This window comes from Sapajus apella, unplaced genomic scaffold (genome assembly GCF_009761245.1).
Source record: "Sapajus apella isolate SASKATOON/1434 unplaced genomic scaffold, GSC_monkey_1.0 scaffold9, whole genome shotgun sequence".
Classification (NCBI taxonomy): Eukaryota; Metazoa; Chordata; class Mammalia; order Primates; family Cebidae; genus Sapajus; species Sapajus apella.
In genome coordinates, this window is record NW_022436949.1 from 31,362,768 (window position 1) to 31,383,529 (window position 20,762).

Below are 20,762 nucleotides of genomic sequence, written 5' to 3' on the forward strand. Positions count from 1 at the left end.
ACAACAAAAAAAACCCCACTCTATTCAGTCAGGTCAATGTTCACTAATAATGGAGTATATGCCATTGTAACACCATATATGTATGTATGTATGTATGTATGTATGTATGTGTGTATGTATGTGTGTGTGTGTACCTATTTATTTTCTTTCCCTTTATTGATGTAATCTCATTACAATGATCAGAGTTTTGTATCCTGCTCCATTCCTAAAAACTGGAAGAATATCAGTAAGTCAAACATTTCACCTATCCCAACTATTTATAATAAAAACAAATTTCAATCAACCATGCTAAAGGAAATACTAAGTTACTTTTCTTCTACAGATCATGATATTAAAAGTAAACATCAACTGAAAATGAGATTAAAGAGTATTTAGGAATAAAACATAAGAAAAAGAGTACTGTAGAATTATGTTAGGCAGATTATTTAAAGTTTATTTTCCTAGATTTTGTGATTTTTGTAGCACTAGTGGAATTAAAAATGTATAATGGGGTGGACATGTTGGCTCACGCCCATAATTCCAGCACTATGGAAGGCCAAAGCAGGTGGAACCTGGAAGGTGGAAATTGCAGTGAGCCATGATGGTGCCACTGCAGTACAACCTGGGTGACAGAGAGATTCTCACAAAAAGTGTATATATATATATATATATATATATATATAGTGTGTGTGCTTTTTAAAATTTGAAATAAAAATGTAACAAAGTACAGTAGAGGCAAATAGAAAACAAATAGTGAAATGGTAGATTAAAATGAAAACACATTCATAATTGCATAGAACCTAAAAGGCCTCCTGTTTTGTCCAACATGGTAGCAACTAGTCTTATGTGGCTATTTCAACTTAAAACAATTGAAATTTTTAAATAACTAAACATTCAAGTCCTTAGCCACATTAACCACATTTGAAGTTTTCGATAGTGACCAGTGGCCAGTGGCTATCATGTAGTAACACAGTGCAGAATAGAACATTTCCATCAACACAGAAAGTTCTATTAAACAATATTTTCTAAATATCCCAAGTATAAGGCAGGCATTATCAGATTGGATAAGAGAGCAATATGAAACTATATGTAAGGAACCCTCTTTAAATATAAAAATGCAAATCAGTTAAAATTAAAATGTAGATACAAACATCCAGAGACTTAATCTCCTGCTCTTTCAATCAAATTCCATGTTCTTGAGGTCCATCTTGACAAACATGTATGAAATTGCATTCTCTCACTCCCATAGTCTGATTATCTACCAATGCCTGTATCCTTGTATCTTCTTGCTGATTTTATTTTTATACTTTCAATAGCACTTCAAAATGACATGTATATTTAATTTTCTGTCTCTTCTCTCTAACAGGTAAATTCTTTTAGAGTAGGTATATTTACCCCCTTTTTTTTTTTTTGAAGCACATATACTAAGAAGCCAGTACAGAGGCTAGAAAATAGTAGACACTCAATAAATATCTATTACATTAACTAATTAATTTTCACACCTGAAGCTCAGCACATCATATTGCTGGAGAAAAATATAGCTGTAATTTGAAGTATACACGAAGGATGCAATGAGAAATATGGCTAAATTAGGGCCTAATATGTCATGCAAAGATATATTTTCACTCCAGCAAAAATTTCATTTTTCTAGAAAGTTATACATTAAATATATTTATTAGAAAAAAATACCTATTTTTTTAAAGATGCATTAAAAAAACAAGATATAAGCAAAGGTTTAGTAGATTTTCAATAGGAATTTAAGGACTTGGGATAAAAAGAAGAGTGGAAACAGCAGTGACGCATGAGTGTATGACCATCTCTTTTCTTTTAGAACTCTTGGGAACTCCTTAGAGATGAAACTATAGGCAAGGGCTGAAAATAAAATATATTGTATTTTGCTAAAAGAATTATCAGATCAGAATTGGAGATCCTCAGTACAAACAACATAAACTGATGGTATCCTGTAAGTAATACCGCAAAGCCTACTGTGAGTCCAACGAAGTCACCCAGTAAGTCACTGAATCAGGGAGGATTTTGAGTACCGCTTGTTGTCTCAAATGTCAGCACCTATTCACTGCGAGAGGGCAGTTTAAAAGCTTAATTATGAGGGAAAGTCTGCTTGACAGAGACATATTTTCTTTCTTTTTGCCCATCAATAACAACAAAAAAAAAATAGAGGGGGGACACTACAAGATCCATGAGTTTGTCTTTTTTTTTTTTATCTGAAGAAATTTGTATCTTTCCTATTGTACCGATAAAATGTCCCTGAAAAACCATCTGTTGTCCATGAGGAAGAATAATGATAATGTCTTTGAAAAATTCTAATGAAATTATTAGCAAATACGGCAGGAGAATTAACAGAGACAGCAGCATCAGAAATGTGGAGGAGGAACTGTAAAATAACCCAGGCACTCTGCACTATTGCTCCTCTACCAGTGGGGGTGGTGACCACTGTTACTTGCTCAGAAAGTCATTTGCTGAACATCAACTGGCCAAGTTGTTCTATCTTTCTCTGTTTTTATCATGATTCATTAGAGTTTCAAGCAGCTGGGAAGAACTACACAGATGTGGAGATAAAATCTCAAACTTGGAAAGAGAAGACAACAAAACACTGACTAACATTTTCAAATGAAAACCCTTCATCTACGAATTTATTTGGTGTTTTTCATGGAGAAGGTGACCTCTTTCTATGAAGAATCAAACTGTTGTATTCCGATAGAATTGTCAAGAAGGAATACTGGGCTGTTCCTTTACAGAGGGACATAAAGAGCTGACTTTAAAATAATGCTGCTTCCTGCTCTTGAGAATTTCTTAACAACTACAGTCTGTTCTGCACACATAGAAAATGACAGCTGAATAGCAAAGTATGGACAAATCCTAATGGAATTAAGTTTTTAGAAGTGTCTCTGTGTGTGTGTGTGTATGTGTGTGTGCGTGTGCGTGTGTTTGTGTGTCTGTGTGTGTGTGTGTGTGCCAGACAGAAAACTAAAATTATGATATAAAAAATAAGAACAAGATCTTTATTTCTCACATAATACTGAAGTAATTAGAGAGATATACTGAAACTTGGTAGTTTTTTCTTAAATGGCATGACTATTGTTTATTAAATATTTTTTCCTTTTTCTTTGCTATTGTTCTCCAATCCCCAATAAAGATAAAACATACCCTATATTAATGTAATTTATTTTAGCATTTAAAGTAATTTGAATTAAAATCTATAATAAGCTCATTATTATAGTGCTTTGAAAACAAAGAAATTGAAGCTACTATTCTTTTTAGGTCTCACAGTTACCTAGAGAGGGAACTTCTAAATATAAGTACATGTCATTATATTTAAAATTTAGCATTATTTTTTCATGAGAAGAAAAATTAAAGTGGCCAGAAAGCTGAGTCATCCATTCACTCATTTATTCATCTTACAAATATTTATTGTGCCTTGACTAGGAGGCAGGCATAGTTCTAGGGACTTGGAGAATACATTAGTAAAAAAAATGATTGAAGATTATTGTTTTGTAAAGCGTATATTCTAGGGTGAAGAATATGAAATAAAGAACATAATAAACACATGACATGTTTAGTGAGGTAGCATTTCAAGAGCTGGGGAGGGGTGGGAAAAGGAAAGAGAACAGGGGCTTCACAGAGTATTATGGAAATTGCAATACAGGAGGTGCAAGGGCCTGTTATGATCTGGGATAAAAGACACATGAATCCTAGTGACTTCAAGACTGACAGTAGTGGCAAGGTTTATGTGTTGAGGGCCGGGAAGATTGTTCAGGGACTCCTCCTTCTCATTTGATGATGGAGGCAAAAGATTTAGTAAAGTCTTGCCTCAGTGCACAGGCCCTCTCTTAACCCTGCGGTGGTAAAGGCTTAGGGTTGGTGCTGCTTTATACTCACAGCAATACTCAGACTCATTTATTTTAATTCATTGACAGATAAATGTCTTTAGCCTGAGTGTGTATGCTTTATCTTGACCACTGTTTATGGGCTGAAACAATTCTGTAGAAGCAGCCTTCTGTACCAAGAGCAAGTATTGTACCTTCACATGTTTACTTCGTCTTTTTATGGGAGAAGTGCAAAGTGCCTAGTACCTCTGAATTATTAAGTTATGAATAAAGCATCATAGTGTTTAGAATATTAGTGCAAAGTGCCCAGCACCTCTGAATTATTATGAATAAAGCATCATAGTGTTCAGAATATTTCATTATCTACCATGATGTTTGAAGATAGATGGAATACTCTTAGATTATAATCTTGATACCCATGCTTGATCAAGATATTTATCTCAATTATAGAGCTTTGTTAGTCCATTCTCACACTTCACACTTCTATGAAGACATACTTGACAGTGGGTAATTTATAAATTAATGAGTTTTTTGGCTCCTGGTTCTGCAGGTTATATGGGCTTCTGCTTCTGGAAAGGCCTCAGGAAACTTACAATCATAATGGAAGGTGAGTAGGAAGCGGGCACATCTTCACATGGCCAGCAGGACAGAATGTGGGAGAATGGGGAGGTGCTATATGCTGGTATTTATTTATTTATTTATTTAGACAGATCTCACTCTGTCAGCAAGGCTGGAGTATAGTGATACAATCAGCCCACTGAAGCCTCAAACTTTTGTGCTCAAGTGATCAATCCTCCCACCTCGGCTTCCAGACCAGCTTGGATCACAGATGCATGCCACTGAACCTGGCAAGTTTTTTGTATTTGTAGAGATGAGGTTTTGCCATGTGGTCCAGGGTGGTTAGGAATTCCTTGGCTCAAGCAATCCACCCACTTCAGCCTCCCAAAGTGCTGGAATTACAGGCATGCACCGCTGCACCCAGCCACTGCATGCACACTTTCAAACAACCAGATCTTGTGAGAACTCACAAAAGAACAGCAAGGTGGAAGTCGGCCCCCATGATCTAATCACCTCCCACCAGGTCCCTTTTCCAACACTGGGGATTACAATTTGACATAAGATTTGGATGGGGATACACAGCCAAACCATATCAAGAGCCTAACAGAATGGAGCTGTTTTTCTTTCTTGTTAAACATTCTTAACTGCTAAAGTCATAAGGTATTGTACTAGTTTCCTAAGGGTGCTCTGACAAATTACCACAAATTTGGTCATTTAAAACAACAGAAATTTATTGTCTTACAGTTCTGGAGGCCATGAAATCCAGCACGCCAGGTCCCCTCTGGGGGATTCAGGGAAGAATCTGTTTTTGTTTGTTGGTTGGCTGGTTTATATTTATTTGTTTTGCTTCTTTTAGATTCTAGTTGTTGCCCTGGCATTCTCGGGCTTGTAGCCTCATCACTCCAATCTCTGAGACCATCTTCAGGTTGCCTTCTCTGTGTGTGTCTGCATGAAATCACCCTTTGCCTTTCTCTTATAGGCACACTTGTGATATCATTTAGGATCTACCTCGATAATCTAGGATAATCCTGGATATGGCTCTTTCTGTTTATTTATTATTTTTTTCTATTATCTCTTTTGAGACACGATCTTGCTCTGTACCCCTGGGAGGAGTACAGTTGCGTGATCTTGGCTCACTGTAACCTCCACCTCCTTGGTTCCAGCAGTTCTCCTGCCTCAGTCTTCTGAGTAGCTGGGATTATGGGAACCTGCCACCACAGCTGGCAAATTTCTGTAATTTCAGTAGAAACAGGGTTTCACCATGTTGGCCAGGCTGGTCTCAAACTCTTTACCTCAAGTGATCTGCCCTACTCGGCCTCTCAAAGTGCTGGGATTATAGGTGTGAGCCACCGTGCCCAGCCTATTTCTTTATTTTTGAGACAGGGTCTCACCCTGTCACCCAGGCTGGAGGGCAGTGGCACAATCTCAGCTCATTGCAACCTCACGGGCTGAAGTGATCCTCCCACCTCAGCCTCCTGAGTAGTTGGGTCTACAGGTGCCAGCCACCATGTCTAGCTAATTTTTGTATTTTTTGTAGAGACGGGGTTTCACCATATTGCTCAGGCTGATCTCATACTCCTGGACTGAAGTGATCCACCCACCTTTGTCTCCCAAAGTAGCTCTCTCCTTAGACTATTAACCTAACCTTTCACCTTATAAGATACATTCCTAGGTTTATGAAATTGATGTGGTTATCTGAAGGAGGGACCATTTTTCTTCCTGACACAAGTAGGATAAAAACAAAACCCAATTACTGGAGGAAACTTAGGTGTTACTACTTTGACAAGAGAAAAAGTGGCAAAGCAAAGGCTGTAGGAGATACTGAGGAGATTTTCAGCAGAGAAACTGCCAGTGTTATGTTACCTTTGCCATTTGTAGTCAGGCTTTCAGGATCTTATCTTTACCAGCTCTTGGAATTAAATATATTTACATCTTTCCATAAATTATTAGGAATGCTGAAAATAACAGATTCTTGACCCATGATGTCAAACCATAAAACAACTAAGTGTATACATGAGATAAGAAAAAATTAAACTGCCTTCTTCTTTATGGAAGTCTTATTTAAATATTTATGTTTTATAAGAGTAAGCCCCATGTAATTATGTTCCATTATATCATTTTAGCAAAAATATGCTAATATATTTTGAAAGATATTATGTGCTAGACACTATTCTTAGAATCTTCGTGTATTAAGCTATTAAATATACTCAACAACTTAACAAGGAAGGATGTTATTATCCTCATTTTTCACATGAGGATCCTAATATGGAGAGATGCTGGGGGTGGGAGTCATGCTACATTCAAGTCAATTTGCACAAAGTCCTACCAGATCTTCTCAAACACAAACTTTTGAGTCTTCCCTCCTGACTAGCTGCACTAGACTAAGAGTGAAGTCAGTGAGACCAGTAAAATGAGATATATTTCTTTTCTTTTCTCTCTCTCTTTTTTTTTTTTTTTTTTGCAACGGAGTTTTGCTCTTGTTGCCCAGGCTGGAGTGTAATGATGTGATCTCAGCTCACTGCAACCTCCACCTCCCTGGTTCAAGTGATTCTCCTGCCTCAGCCTCCCAAGTAGCTGGGATTACAGGCATGTGCCACCATGCCTGACTAATTTTGTATTTTTAAGTAGAAACAGGGTTTCTCCATGTTGGTCAGGCTAGTCTCAAACTCCCGACCTCAGGTGATCTGCCTGCCTTGGCCTCCCAAAGTGCTGGGATTACAAATGATAGCCACTATACCCAGCCACATATATCTTTAATAGAAACATTTTTAGCTTATTTATTTGGATAGAAATGGATGTAGCAACAGCATTATGCTGATTTGTCAGTCAAAGCCCTCTTGCCTCCCCAATCCCAAACTGTGAATAAATCTAGTCGTTCTATTTTCTTCAATTTTACTGTTAAGTCTATACCAAAATTAGGTTGAAATGTTAATTGTCATAATTTTACACTTAGTATTTATAACATTTTTATTTAAATAAATTGTAGGACCTATCAACATCATAAAAGAATTTTAAAATTTTAGAATGTAATATATTCATTTTAAAAACATATTTGTTTTAGTAGTACATATTGCTTATATCTTATAATGGTATAAAATGTATTCATAAGCAAAACTGAGATTGTGAACCCTATGATATATGAAATTATATAAGGAAGAAAAGAAAAGTAATCATTATTGGGTTCCTATTATAGGCCAGGCACTTTTCACTGTAAGGTAGAGTGGATGAAGTAGTCATTTTATAATCTAATATATATACATATACATATACATATATATTTAAAAGGAATATATATAATAAAAAATATATACACACATATGTTTACACATATACATACATAACACATACACACACCCATACATATGTGTATATATACATGTTTATAGACATATAGATACATACATATATAGATGTATATATACACACATATACATATATACATATATGTCTATGCCAGTAGAAAAAACATATATATGTTTTATATATACCATATATATGCATATTTTTTTCTACTGGTTTGCTTTCTCTGGAGATCCCTGACTGATATAATAGTTTAGCCTGCTAAGTAAATCGTATACAAAAATGCATATGTGTGTACATATATATATATATATATGTACACACACACACACACATGTATTTTTGTATACAATTTACATAGCAAGCTAAACTATTGTATCAGTATAATAATATATACACATATGTGTATAATTATATATACACAAAATACCTTGTGTGGGCTGGCATAAGAATGTCTCTCTCTCTCTCTCTCTCTCTCTCTCTATATATATATATATATATATATATATATGTAAAATACACATGTATTTATATACATGGATATGTATGGATGTCTGTGTATATGTCATATATGCATATATATATGTTTGTATGTGTGTATATGTGTATGTGTGTGTACACACACATCTATCTATCTATCTATCTAATCTATCTATATATATATATAGAGAGAGAGAGAGAGATTTTGTTTATCTCATGAAGGGGGGCAAGTCCAAAATCTGTAGATTACTACAGCAGTCTGGACACTCTAAGTCAGCTGATATTGCAGAAATTCTTCTTTCTCAGGGAACCTAAGTTTTGTTCTCCAGGCCTTTAACTAATTGGATGAGACCCACACATATTATCCAGACAATCTCCTTTCTTTAAGTCAACTGATTGTGGAAGTTACATATTTACAAAATACTCAACCCAAGACCTAGATTTGTATTTGAATGAATAAATAGGTACTATAGCCTTAACACATTTATAGATCCAAGTAATGACCACATCTATTTTTCTTTATGTGGAGGGAATACATTTACTTAAAATTATGTGCTCTTTTCTATCATGATATTTCCATCACATCTTTGCCACTCACTAAAAAGAAAACAAAATGGTGGAATACTTTTACAAACTAGTATCAGTTTTCCTTTTCTATTTCATACTCTTCTTTCATAATTTCCCAACACTATTTCTTCTCTTCCCTATTTAAGGAGCAATTGCTTGCAAACCAAAGCTTGCAATCAAAGCTTCTGTTAAAAGAACTAAGCCACAACAATTCTTTTGTAATTCTAAGAAAAAAAAATGACAAGGATTTTGACAATTTTACAAAAAGGCACGTTATACCTTGCTCAGGCATCCTTATTTTTTCTTCTTAGATTGAACATAATGGAATTTTATTGCTTTAAACCATGCACTTCTTGTCACATAACATTTAGGACTAGCCTGCTGTCTTTGTTCAGCAAGCTTTAAACATATAAAGATAAGATGTGATCTGTTCCATAATGACTAATTTTAACAATGAACTGTGGGAGGGTTAAATATAGGCATCAGCATGCCATTATATATAATCAGTAACAGTGGGTACAGTAAGAACATGGAAAATAGCTGGAGGATAGGTTTATTATAAGCATCGTGGCTTGAACAAAGTGGAAAGAATGTAATATTTTGACTGATGGAGTCTCTCTTTCAAATGCCTATGGAGACAAAGCTAAATTAGTTTCAATCTTGTCTACATCTTCAGTAGATATGCACACAGCTTTAGGGTTTGCCACAAGAGAAAACAAAAGAAGAAACAACCTTCTAAATGTTATGAATAAAGTTGTTAATGTGTAAGACAAATAAATATGCTATTGATGTCAGAACATGATGTCTTTGAAGCAGTAATATTTGAATAATATTCACAACCATGTAAGGGTCATTCCCAGATTATGCTCATTTAAACTTGAATTGTCTTTTCATTTGACATATAGGAATTGGATTCTCGGCTGGGCGCAGTGGCTCACGCCTGTAATCCCAGCACTATGGGAGGCTGAGGCGGGCGGATCACGAGGTCAAGAGATCGAGACCATCCTGGCCAACATGGTGAAACCCCGTCTCTACTAAAAATACAAAAAAATTGGCTGGGTGTGGTGGCACACGCCTGTAGTCCCAGCTACTTGGGAGGCTGAGGCAGGAGAATTGCTTGAACCTGGGAGAAGGAGGTTGCAATGAGCCGAGGTCGCGCCACTGCACTCCAGCCTGGCACCCGCCTGGTGACGGAGTGAGACTCTGTCTCAAGAAAAAAAAAAAAAAAAGAATTGGATTCTCGGCCGGGTGTAATGGCCCACATCTGTAATCCCAGCAAGTTGGGAGGCTGAGGTGGGTGGATCACAAGGTCAGGAGTTAGAGACCAGCCTGACCTACATGGTGAAACCCTATCTCTATTAAAAATACAAACATTAGCCAGCTGTGGTGGCGAGTGCCTGTAATCCCAGCTACTCAGGAGGCTGAGGCAGAAGAATCACTTGAACCTGAGAGGTGGGAGGCAGAGGTTGCAGTGAGCTGAGATTCACGCCATTGTACTCCAGCCTAGGCAACTGAGCAAGACTCCATCTCAGACAAAAAAAAAAAAAAAAAAAAAAAAAAAAAAAAAAAAAGGATTCTCTTTAAATACTTTTTTACAAAAATAATTGACTGGGAAGTCTAAAAGTTTTAAGCATTCCTAGTAATTTTGCTACTGCTTTCTTCCCTCAAAAAATAAATAAATAAATAAATAAATAAAACTAAGACAGCCTCCAAAGTAAGGTATATGTTTTGAAGAAAACCAAAGCCATAAAAAAAGAGCAAAATTCTGTATTTCTGTTACCCTAGCACCAGTAGGCCTGCAGATAGTTCTGATACTTAACATACCTGTTCTTTCTTCTGCATATCCTTGTGAAAGTCAAAGATAGAGAAAGCTGCCTGATCTCTAATTGGACTCCCATGTCTATTGAATGATATTCTTCCCTTTGAGTTGGTTTTGTAGCTAATATTATGCTTTTAGAAATTCAGACTGTCTGACTTGGTACCCTCACTTCAACATTTCCTAGCCAGGTGACCTTGGGAAGATTATTTAAGCACACTCTGCCTTAGTGTCATAATTTATAGAACAGGGAAATTTATAAACTCTATCCACATAGAGTTTTTCAGTATTATTTTTTTTCTTACCTTGAATTTGTTCCACTTTAAGTTCCTTTAAGGTATTAAACATGTTTGCTCTTTTAAGCAGTCCTAAATTCTTAGGAAAGTTGGTGCATTATAAATTATGGATGGCCTATTTAAGACTATCTCTCTCCAAATCTGTGGATTAAGGTCATTCTTAGACTCCTATCAGATGTTTTTTCCTGCTGTCTTGAAAGAGCTTCTCTTTCACTATTTTGTGTCAATATTGTGAATAGCTAATATCTTCTAACACTTACTATGTGATGGGCATCATTCTAAGAATTTTTTCCCATCTTATAATAAACATGAGTAAACACCTTAATATTAGTTTTTTACAGATGAGGCAGCTAATGCTTGTTTGCTAATATCACTTGCCTAAAGTCACATGGTTAGTAAATTGAAGAAAGAAAATTTTATTCAAGTCAATCAGGCTCTGCAACTTCCTGTCTTTAGTCTTTAAAAGATTCTGCTGCTGAGTCTTCATCATTGTTCATGACATTATATAGTTCCTCTTCTTCTTCTATGATAAAATGCTTTACTTTTATCTGGGCTGATGGTCACCTAAAATAAGACAACACTCCCACTTCCATCTGGCCTATCAAATGGCCATGTGACAAGTTCTGCCCTGTTAGACAAAAGCAGACGGGTCATGTGGTATCTATCAATTTTCTCAACAGAGAAGTGTTAAAATCTTACCTTCCTCTGACTTTTTGTTTGTGCTATATATTAAATTTTTGTGATCCTAAATGTATCAAAATGGAGTCACTTAAGACAAGTGACTCAGCCCACAGAGAAACTACCGACTACTCAAAGTGAAAAACATATGAATAACTGACTGAGGTGAGGACAATGCCTGCTGTGCCCAGGCATCCCTAAGATCAAGTAAGAAAGTGAAGCGAAAAGGTAGCTTAGATAATGACCCTGGACATTCCTACAGAGGGCCGTAACACATCAAGGAAGCCGATCATGGCCAAGATGCCTGCAGAAGCTCTGCTCATGAAAACTCTGAGGCCCTCTCTCCACAGATGCCACAGAAAACTCTTCTTCGAAAGAGCAGTCAACCCCCTCCCCAAGCCCCGTCAGCATGTCATGGGAAATCCAGAGCTGCCCTGCTCATCACTTAGTGTGCTGGTCTCCCACACTACTTGCTATGGTTTGTTACCTCTTCTCTTATTACTAAATGTGTGTGTGGTGAATGTATGTGCATGATTGCTGGTGTGTAAAAGCCTTTTAATAAACCATAAATTCGAATGTATTTCATTGGCAACTGATATGGTTTGGCTCTGTGTTCCCACCCAAATCTCATCTTAAATTGCTATAATCCTCACTTGTCATGGGAGGGACCTGGTGAGTCATGGGTGGGAATTGAATCATGGGGGCAAGTTTCCCCTGTGCTGTTCTCACAATAGTGAATGAGTCTCACGAGACCTGGTAGTTTTATAAAAGGGCAATTCCCCTGCTCACACACTCTTGCCTGTGACCATGTAAGATGTGCCTTTGATTCTCTTTCACCTTCTGCCATTATTTTGAGGCCTCCCCAGCCATGTAGAACTGTGAGCCGATGAAACCTCTTTTTCATTATAAATTAACCAAGTCTTGGGTATTCTTTATTAGCAGCATGAAAATGGGCCAATACAACATCTGAGTCAATGTGAAGAGTTAGCAGAACTAGGCTGATTGAAACCTAAGAGGATAGTCTGGAACAAGAATGCAATGGAATAAGCGTTAGGATTGTTAACCAAAAAGTGACCAAGCCAGATGCCTCGAATATAAGAGGGTTGTTTAGTCAAAGATTGAAGATGCACCCTGGAAAACACAAGTCACAGGAGCCTCTGTGACCTGTGTTTTTTTTCAAAGACTTGGGGAACTTCTATATTTAAAGGGGAAAGAGTAAGCAAGAGGCCAAAAAAGAAGGAAAGGTAGGCAGTGAGGCAAATGGTTACATTATTGTGAGGCTCTGATTAGGGCTCCTTACATCCACATTTTACATGTGAAAAGAGGGAACAGAGGAAAAAGTCAATTATGCATTTGTCTGTACTCAGTACATCTACATTTTACATAAGATAAAGATGTGAAAAGAGGGAGAAGAGGGAAGTCAATCATGCATTCCTCTCAGTGTAGGTGCAAGGATGATTTCTGGTCTTGTCCTGTAGCTGTGAAGATAAGCTAGTAATTGACATCATCATGATTCAACAGAACGCAGTTTCAGGCTAGTTTACAGGTAGGATATGTATCCTGAAAGATTTAGGGGCTCACAGTGAATTTCACTGTGAGCAATCTGTGGGGGAGGCCATCGAGGGAGATATGTGGCCTTCTATGATTGTGGGAACCTGGCTTATGAATGAGGGTAAAACACACATGAGGCTAACAATACAAGTGTTGTTAAATGACAGCTCTGTTTGGGAACAAAGGGAAAGTAGTATTGTGTGACTCAGTTCCCAAGCCTAACTTTCCCTTTGGCATAGTGAGTTTGGGTCCATAGTTTCGATTTTCTTTCACAGTGCTTATTTTGGCCCATAAGGTGGGAGCCACTGTATAGGAATGTCAGAGTAAAACAGATGGAAGGAAACAAATTATATGGAACTACTTAATATCATCAACTACCTAAATGAAGATTCTCTTTATATGAAAAAAGAGATTGTTAATTAATAACTACCAACTTTTTTCATTACATGCAATCTAATAAAGTTCTGATAGAATACATTTGGTCTGAAAAAAATTAGATCTGACAAAGCACATATGAATTGCAGACATGCTTTGCTTGGGCCACTCTTTTTAAAAAAAAAAAAAAAAAAACAGTATTTCACATAAAATTCCAGATTTTAGGCTACTTCTGGGATATTATATCCAGCAACACTGAGATACACATGTATTCTGTTGTGCAGCCCTGTGTGCCAGCTTTCTGTGCCTTTAATTCACTTTCCTTTCTCTTAAGCCTCGAAATTGTCTGCCCATTGAACATAGCTGTTGTTGGTGTTATCAGCATGGTGTCATTTCTTTGTGCAACTTGCTTTAATCTGCTACTGTGGATTAATACCCCAAAACAGCAGTAACTAAAAATAATCTCTCAGAACCACAAATGATTCTTAAATATGGAATAGGGTGCATTTGTTTGTTCAAGAAGTTCTAATATAGATAAAATATTACTCAAAAGTGAAAGGTGTGAATAAAAAATGCAGGGATATAAAATGTCTCCACTTTCCACTTTTCTTTGAAAAGTAAATCATTATTTCTAAGCCCTATGCCTATATACTGGGCTCCCAACAGTCCAGTAGGAGGAGTTGTATCTAATTAGATTTTCTATACGCATAAAATGCATTTCAAAAACCTGTGGCATAAGACATATCCCACTAGCTTGTAAGCATACTATGGAAAGATAGTGATTTATTAAGAATATGGCACATTAATTGCTTTAATTATACTTAGAAGCAGCACGACACAAAAGTTCTATCAAGGACAAAGGGTAGCAGTGCCTCTTAGAATGAAATTTAAATATGATTAGCTGCTTCAAGACTCATTTATAGTTGTGTCTACTCTTGTTTGTTCTCAGATATTCTTTAAGAAAAGTTAATTTCCCCCAACCATTCTCGTTTAACTGCTCTTCCTGGCAGCTATTAATTTGATAATAGGACCTCCAAGTCTATGCAAACCATTTCTATACTATGTTTTAGATAAAAAGGGAACAATTTGCATAGGTTCAAAAATTTGTAAAGTGCTTTCACAAGCATTAATGTCTTAGGTTGTCATAAAAATAGGGAGTACTTGGCAGTGTTTATTTCTCATGATAAGGAAATATTTCCTTAAACATAGTCCCTTCTCAACTGGCTTTGATTTACTCTTCTACATGCTAGACAAAAATTTCCTTCAAATGCCATTATCATATAGCTCACCACTTAGAGCACTTCAACATAATTACATCTCAAGAGTGAAGGGCTTTTAGTGATATATGTTTAAGAATTAGCTATGGGAAATTTTTTCTTATTTAAACACATATTAAAGCTAGAACATACCTTTTTCCTTTTGTAGGCTGGATGACTTTCTTGCAGCCAACTAATGAGGCACATTTTCATAAAGACTACATCAATCTTTAATATAGCTGATCTTGATCCTAGAGGTAAAGATAAAAAGACATTAAGGGCTTCAACCAGCTTCTTTATTATAGCTCTAAATTTAAGAAAATTCACATTGCCATAAAAAGGAACAAGGAAAATAATCTCACGTTTGTGAAGATATATGGAGTTGCCACAATATAAGAACTCAGCATGAGCTGATAACATAAATGATTTGAGGTTCACAATTGAGATACGGCTTTTATATGGTACAATTTTTATCACAGGCTAAGACAAAATGTATCCTAAAACCCACTATTTTTGAAGAGAGGTAACACAAAGCTATTATCATTCACTGGCAATAAGCAACGAGTATTCGATTATAATGATACACTCAAGTCATCCAAAAGAAAAGTAAAAACATGAAAATAAATAGAAAGAAACAAAAAAATTGAAATAATAGTTGAGATATAAAGAAGAGGAGAGACAATAAAAAGACTGAAAATAGATACGGCTGTTTTAGAGCAAAGGGTGAGCCAAGCCATTGAAAAGAGAGCCACTGAATATCAGAACTGTACATTTAGTTCATATTTTGTGAAAGTTTCAAAATACAAATTTTAAAATATGCAATCTTTACAAAAACAGTGGGTTTTTTTTGCTGATTAAAGTAATAATATATGTGTAATTTTTCTAAAATTATAGAAAAAATTTCCCCAAACATTATTTATTAAGTAATTAATTTGTATTATTTATTTATTTATTGTGAGATGGATTCTCACTCTGTTGCCCAGGCTGGAGTGCAGTGGTGTGATCTCAGCTCACCACAACCTCTGCCTCCTGGGTTCAAGGGATTCTCCTGCCTCAGTCTCTTTAGTAGCTGAGGCTACAGGTGCATGACACCACACCCAGCTAATTTTTGTATTTTTGGTAGAGACAGATTTTAACCCTGTTGGGGAGGCTGGTCTCCACTCCTGACCTCAAGTCATCTGACCACCTCAACCTCTCAAAGTGCTAGGATTATAGGCATGAGCCACTGTGCCCAGCCTATTTATTTTTGAACATTAGAAAAAATAAAAGGTGATGATAAGGTTCTGTAAAGCAGGGTTTTGAGGTTAATGGAGTTATGGATATCCTGTTAAGCAAACAAAATTTATTAAATTTTCAATTTATAAATACAAATAATAGACATACATGGACTAAACTTATGAACAAAGGGATAAATTAATAGAGTGGAAAAGATTCAAAAATATTGAGCATTAGAGAGATGACTATACTTTAAGAGATGTCTTTTCTATCTAAGGCATCACTATGTTGAAAAATGACTTTATATCTGTACACAAACTGACAGTAAGCATGATAATAATGAAGATTCAAATGACTGAGTTATACTTTATTCATTTGTTTATTCATTCAACCAACTAAGCATTCTAGAGTCAACTTTTTTTCCATATGAAAAAAAGGATGCTCACTGCTGTTCTAATCCAAAGAATAAAAATTATAAGTATGGCCAGGCACAGTGGCTCACGCCTATAATCCCAGCACTTTGGGAGGCTGAGGTGGGTGGATCACAAGGTCAGGAGTTCAAGACCAGCCTGGCCAAGATGGTGAAACCCCATCTCTATTAAAAATACAAAAATTAGCCGGGTATGGTGATGCATGCCTGTAATTTCAGCTACTCAGGAGGCTGAAGCAAGGAACTGCTTGAACCCGGGAAGCAGAGGTTGCAGTGAGCCAAGATCATGCCACTGGACTCCAGCCTGGGCAACAAAGCAAGACTCTATCTAAAAAAAAAAAATATATATATATATATAGTATTTATAAGGAGCAGATAATCTAGCTCTGATTCAATTCTTAGAACTGCAATCCTCCTTCGTACCTATGGGGAATTGTTACCAGGACATTCTGCACACACCCAAATCTGCAGATACTCTAGTTCCTAATATAAAATGGCATCATATTTGCATATAACCTATGCATATCCTTCTGTATATATTAAATCATTTCTAGATTACTTATAATACCTAATACAAGGTAAATACTAAGTCCATAGTTGTTAAGAAAAAATGTACATAGTACAGACACAATTTTTTGAACATATACATACATTTTTAGATTCAGGGAATATATGTATGGATTTGTTACATGAGTGTTTTGTGTAGTGCTGCGGTTTGGACTTCTGTTGAACCCATCAGCCAAATAATAAACATCATACCCAGCAGGCAGTTTTTCAGTCCTTGTCCCTCTTCTTCTCCACCGATTTTTGGAGTCTGCAGTGTTGATTAGTGGTTGGTTAAATCCACACACGGAGAATCCACAAACACAAAAGGCCAACTGTATTCTAAAACAGAATATTGCATTAGCAAGAAAAAAGTGCTTGCTCCTCATGTAAATGTCTCTCATAGCTCTAAGATTAAATGTTAAACTCAAATATACTTATTTTTGGTGTCATAATAAACATATTCTCAAACATACATTAAGATTTTGAATTGGGAATAGAAATTATATCAATCATGATGTCAAGATTTAATATTTATTAAGTAAAATAAATTATGAATTACCCATATGATTCCATACTTAAGAAAATATTGCTTCTTTTTAATATGTGAACTATTAAAATTTGATAAACTATAAAACTAAAATGACTGAATTGCAATACTTTAATATGTTTTTGGCTTAAAATATATTTCATAAATAAAATGTTTGAAAATGCTATATCATAATATCTTCACATTGGTTCTATTAAGAGAACAATTTTTATGGAATTTTACCTTATAGCATAATTTCTGAGAGATCTGTAATTCATCTTTGGTCCAAATATATAGATTTTTTTTGAATGTAAAGTTGAATGAAATTTCAGCTATCATGTTGTCATGTTCTTTTATTCTGCACATAGAAATGGAAGTAGATAGAAATTATATGAGGATATTTTTTCCTGAGAAAATAGCTGAACTCAATTAATTTTAAATGCAGTTCAATTTTTTTGCATAACAATTATCTGCTAAAAAATTCAATGAATTCTACTGAGTCAGTGTGTGACTTTACAGACTAATGTCATGGCAACATTTTTAAATGATAACATATTTTCATTGATTTTACAATATGCTCATACAAATATTGTTTGGCTTTGTGGTTGCAACGGATACTTTTATAAAGAAACTTCTGTTCACAGATGTGTTCACACATTCCTGCCCATTTAGTAGTCAATTTAGCTAATTAAAATTATGTACTCTTTCTTTTATTTATGTTCAATAACTGGTTCAAACATCTGCAAAATGTTAAAGTCTTAATTAAATTTGACATGTTTTTAAAATAACTATGCTAATAAGTTTACTGAGCATTTCTATAATTCCAGTAGAGTACTTGCTGATTGTACATGAATGATGGAATTACCTAGTAACAATCTGAGTTATTTGCTTACAGTTTAGTTTTTTTTTTCTATATACGGTTTCACTAAATTTTAACAACAGTAACTCTGAGAGGTAGTTATGATTCACTCCATTTCCAACTGATACTCAAATGTTAAAGCTATGTACTTAGACAGCCTTACATCTGGAAGAGGAACAGAGACCTCCAGTCTCCAATTCAATATTTCTCAACTTATATGGTGATACATATTAAATGACATATGCATGATTTTCTGTCTTTAAGAACTTGTACATAATTAAGCAACAAAATATTTTCATAAGAAACAAAGACTTCCATCGAGTGTACAAAACTGTTACATTGTCCAATAAGTCAGTAGTTACCAGAATTTTTAATTATTTGCATCCCTTCAGAGAATGAATGTAATACATCATTTATTAGAGAATATATCCCTCCAATATGCACACAAATATGGAATATTATGCAGCCATCAAAAACGATGAGTTCGTGTCCTTTGTAGGGACATGGATGAACCTGGAAACCATCATTCTCAGCAAACTGACACAAGAGCAGAAAATCAAACACCGCATGTTCTGACTCACAGGTGGGTGTTGAACAATGAGAACACATGGACACAGGGAGGGGAGTACTACACACTGGGGTCTGTTGGGGGGGAAACAGGGGAGGGACAGTGGGGGGTGGGGAGTTGGGGAGAGATAGCATGGGGAGAAATGCCAGATATAGGTAATGGGGAGGAAGGCAGCAAATCACACTGCCACGTGTGTACCTATGCAACAATCTTGCATGTTCTTCACATGTACCCCAAAATCTAAAATGCAATAAAAAAGAAAAAAAAAGAAAGATCTTTTTATTCTGTTAAAATATAAAATAGATTTCTGCTTTATGTCTTCCAAAGTTTTTGTCTAAAAAGAAAGTAATAAAATATTTAATCTATCATTCAACATATGTGAGGGTTTATGCAGTGATAGAAAATGAGCACACAGTAACTTGTGAACAAATCAAGCTAAATTAAATTCACCACAGTAAAGTAGAATAGAGAGTTAAATATGGTAATATAATCTTTCTTTCTTTCTCCATGCTCCCTCCTCCTATTCTGTCATCCTTTCTTCCTTTTTCTTTTTCCGTCTTCCTTTCTTTTTTTCCTTCTTCTTGCCTTTATTCTTTAATTCTTTCCTTCCTTTCTTTTTATTATTCTCTCTTTTTCAGGTGTTTTGAAAAGCAAATGTATTTGCTTCTACTTTTTATGTTACAATTCTATAACTTCTTTAAAATAAAATAGATGTTACCTGTTTCTCATTAAAGTAAATTTAATTTTTATTGTATTAATTTTAATTAAGTAAAAACTAAAGTTAAAAGAAAGCATCTGCCATCCCAGAACCTGTAGATAAACATTTTATACAGAGAGATAGATGCTTAGATAGATAGAGGGATAGGCTACACAGATGGTAATGGAAAGAGGTTCATATATTATTTCATTACTCTGTCATTTGTTTTTATCTATCTTATATCAATAGACATTATTCTAAACATTACTTAAAATAGCAAAGCTAAGTATGCAGTCATTTAACCAATCCATATTGTAAAAATTCAAAATGATTCCTCTTGTTACTCTTAACCACATTGTGATGGCCAATTACTATAAGTATATATATTTGTGCACATGCATTTGCATTTCTTTAAAGACCTAACAATAGATAGTTTTGGTCAGATTAAAATAAAACATGGTGTTTAATATTTATTTTCAGATGGGTATCCTGAAAGTTTTATCAATTTACCATCTCTGTCATTCATGAGACTGTCCAACCAAAAACTGTTCAGAATTTTGAGTGGCATTATCACATACCATACTCTCACTAAATGTGTCACAGTGGTGCACAGGTTCTAAGACAGTCCTCAGTGATCCCTCTCCTGGTATTGAAGCAAGATGGATAATCCCCACCCCTTAAGTGTGAGCTACATCTAGTGACCCACGTCTCAGGAATAGAATAGTGCAAAAGTGATTGTATGTGACTTATTAGGTCACAAAAACACCATGGCTCTCATCTTGCTAGCATTTTCTTACACATTCTGTTTCTCTGGTTCTCGCTTGCTTGCTGTGTTGAACCAAGCTGCCACGTACTTCCTGCCTTATGGAGAGGTACATGCTGTAAAGAACTAGGACAGCCAGCAAGGATTTGAGGCCTTTGTTCCAACAACCCAAAATGGAATCTTGCCTACAAATGCATGAGTGAGCTTGGAAGCTAATCCTCGCTGGTTAAGCTTGAGCTGACTGCGGTCCTGGCTGACACCTTGATTGCAGCCTGTGAGACCCCGAACAAAAGGGCCAAGAAAAGTCACACTCAGACTCCTCAGGCAAAGAAGCTACGACATAATAAATGTTTGTTATTTTAGGGTCTAAGTTCTGGGGTTATTTGTTACACAGAAATAGATAAATAAGACAGTTGTCAAAAACAAGAAACTTTTTAAAAAATGATTTTGAGATTTA

At 35.6% G+C, this 20,762-nt stretch overlaps 1 long non-coding RNA gene across 1 annotated transcript in view; it reads right to left on the minus strand.

The window, feature by feature from the left end:
• LOC116551336 overlaps positions 1-17,778 on the minus strand; it is a 40,649-nt gene extending 22,871 nt beyond the window's left edge. Inside the window, exons 1-3 of the long non-coding RNA XR_004268858.1 lie at positions 17,662-17,778; positions 17,106-17,231; positions 14,855-14,952 (exon numbers count right to left, since the gene is read on the minus strand). This is a non-coding gene — a long non-coding RNA (uncharacterized LOC116551336). The remainder of the gene's footprint in view (positions 1-14,854; positions 14,953-17,105; positions 17,232-17,661) is intronic.
• Positions 17,779-20,762: the final 2,984 nt, after the last annotated feature.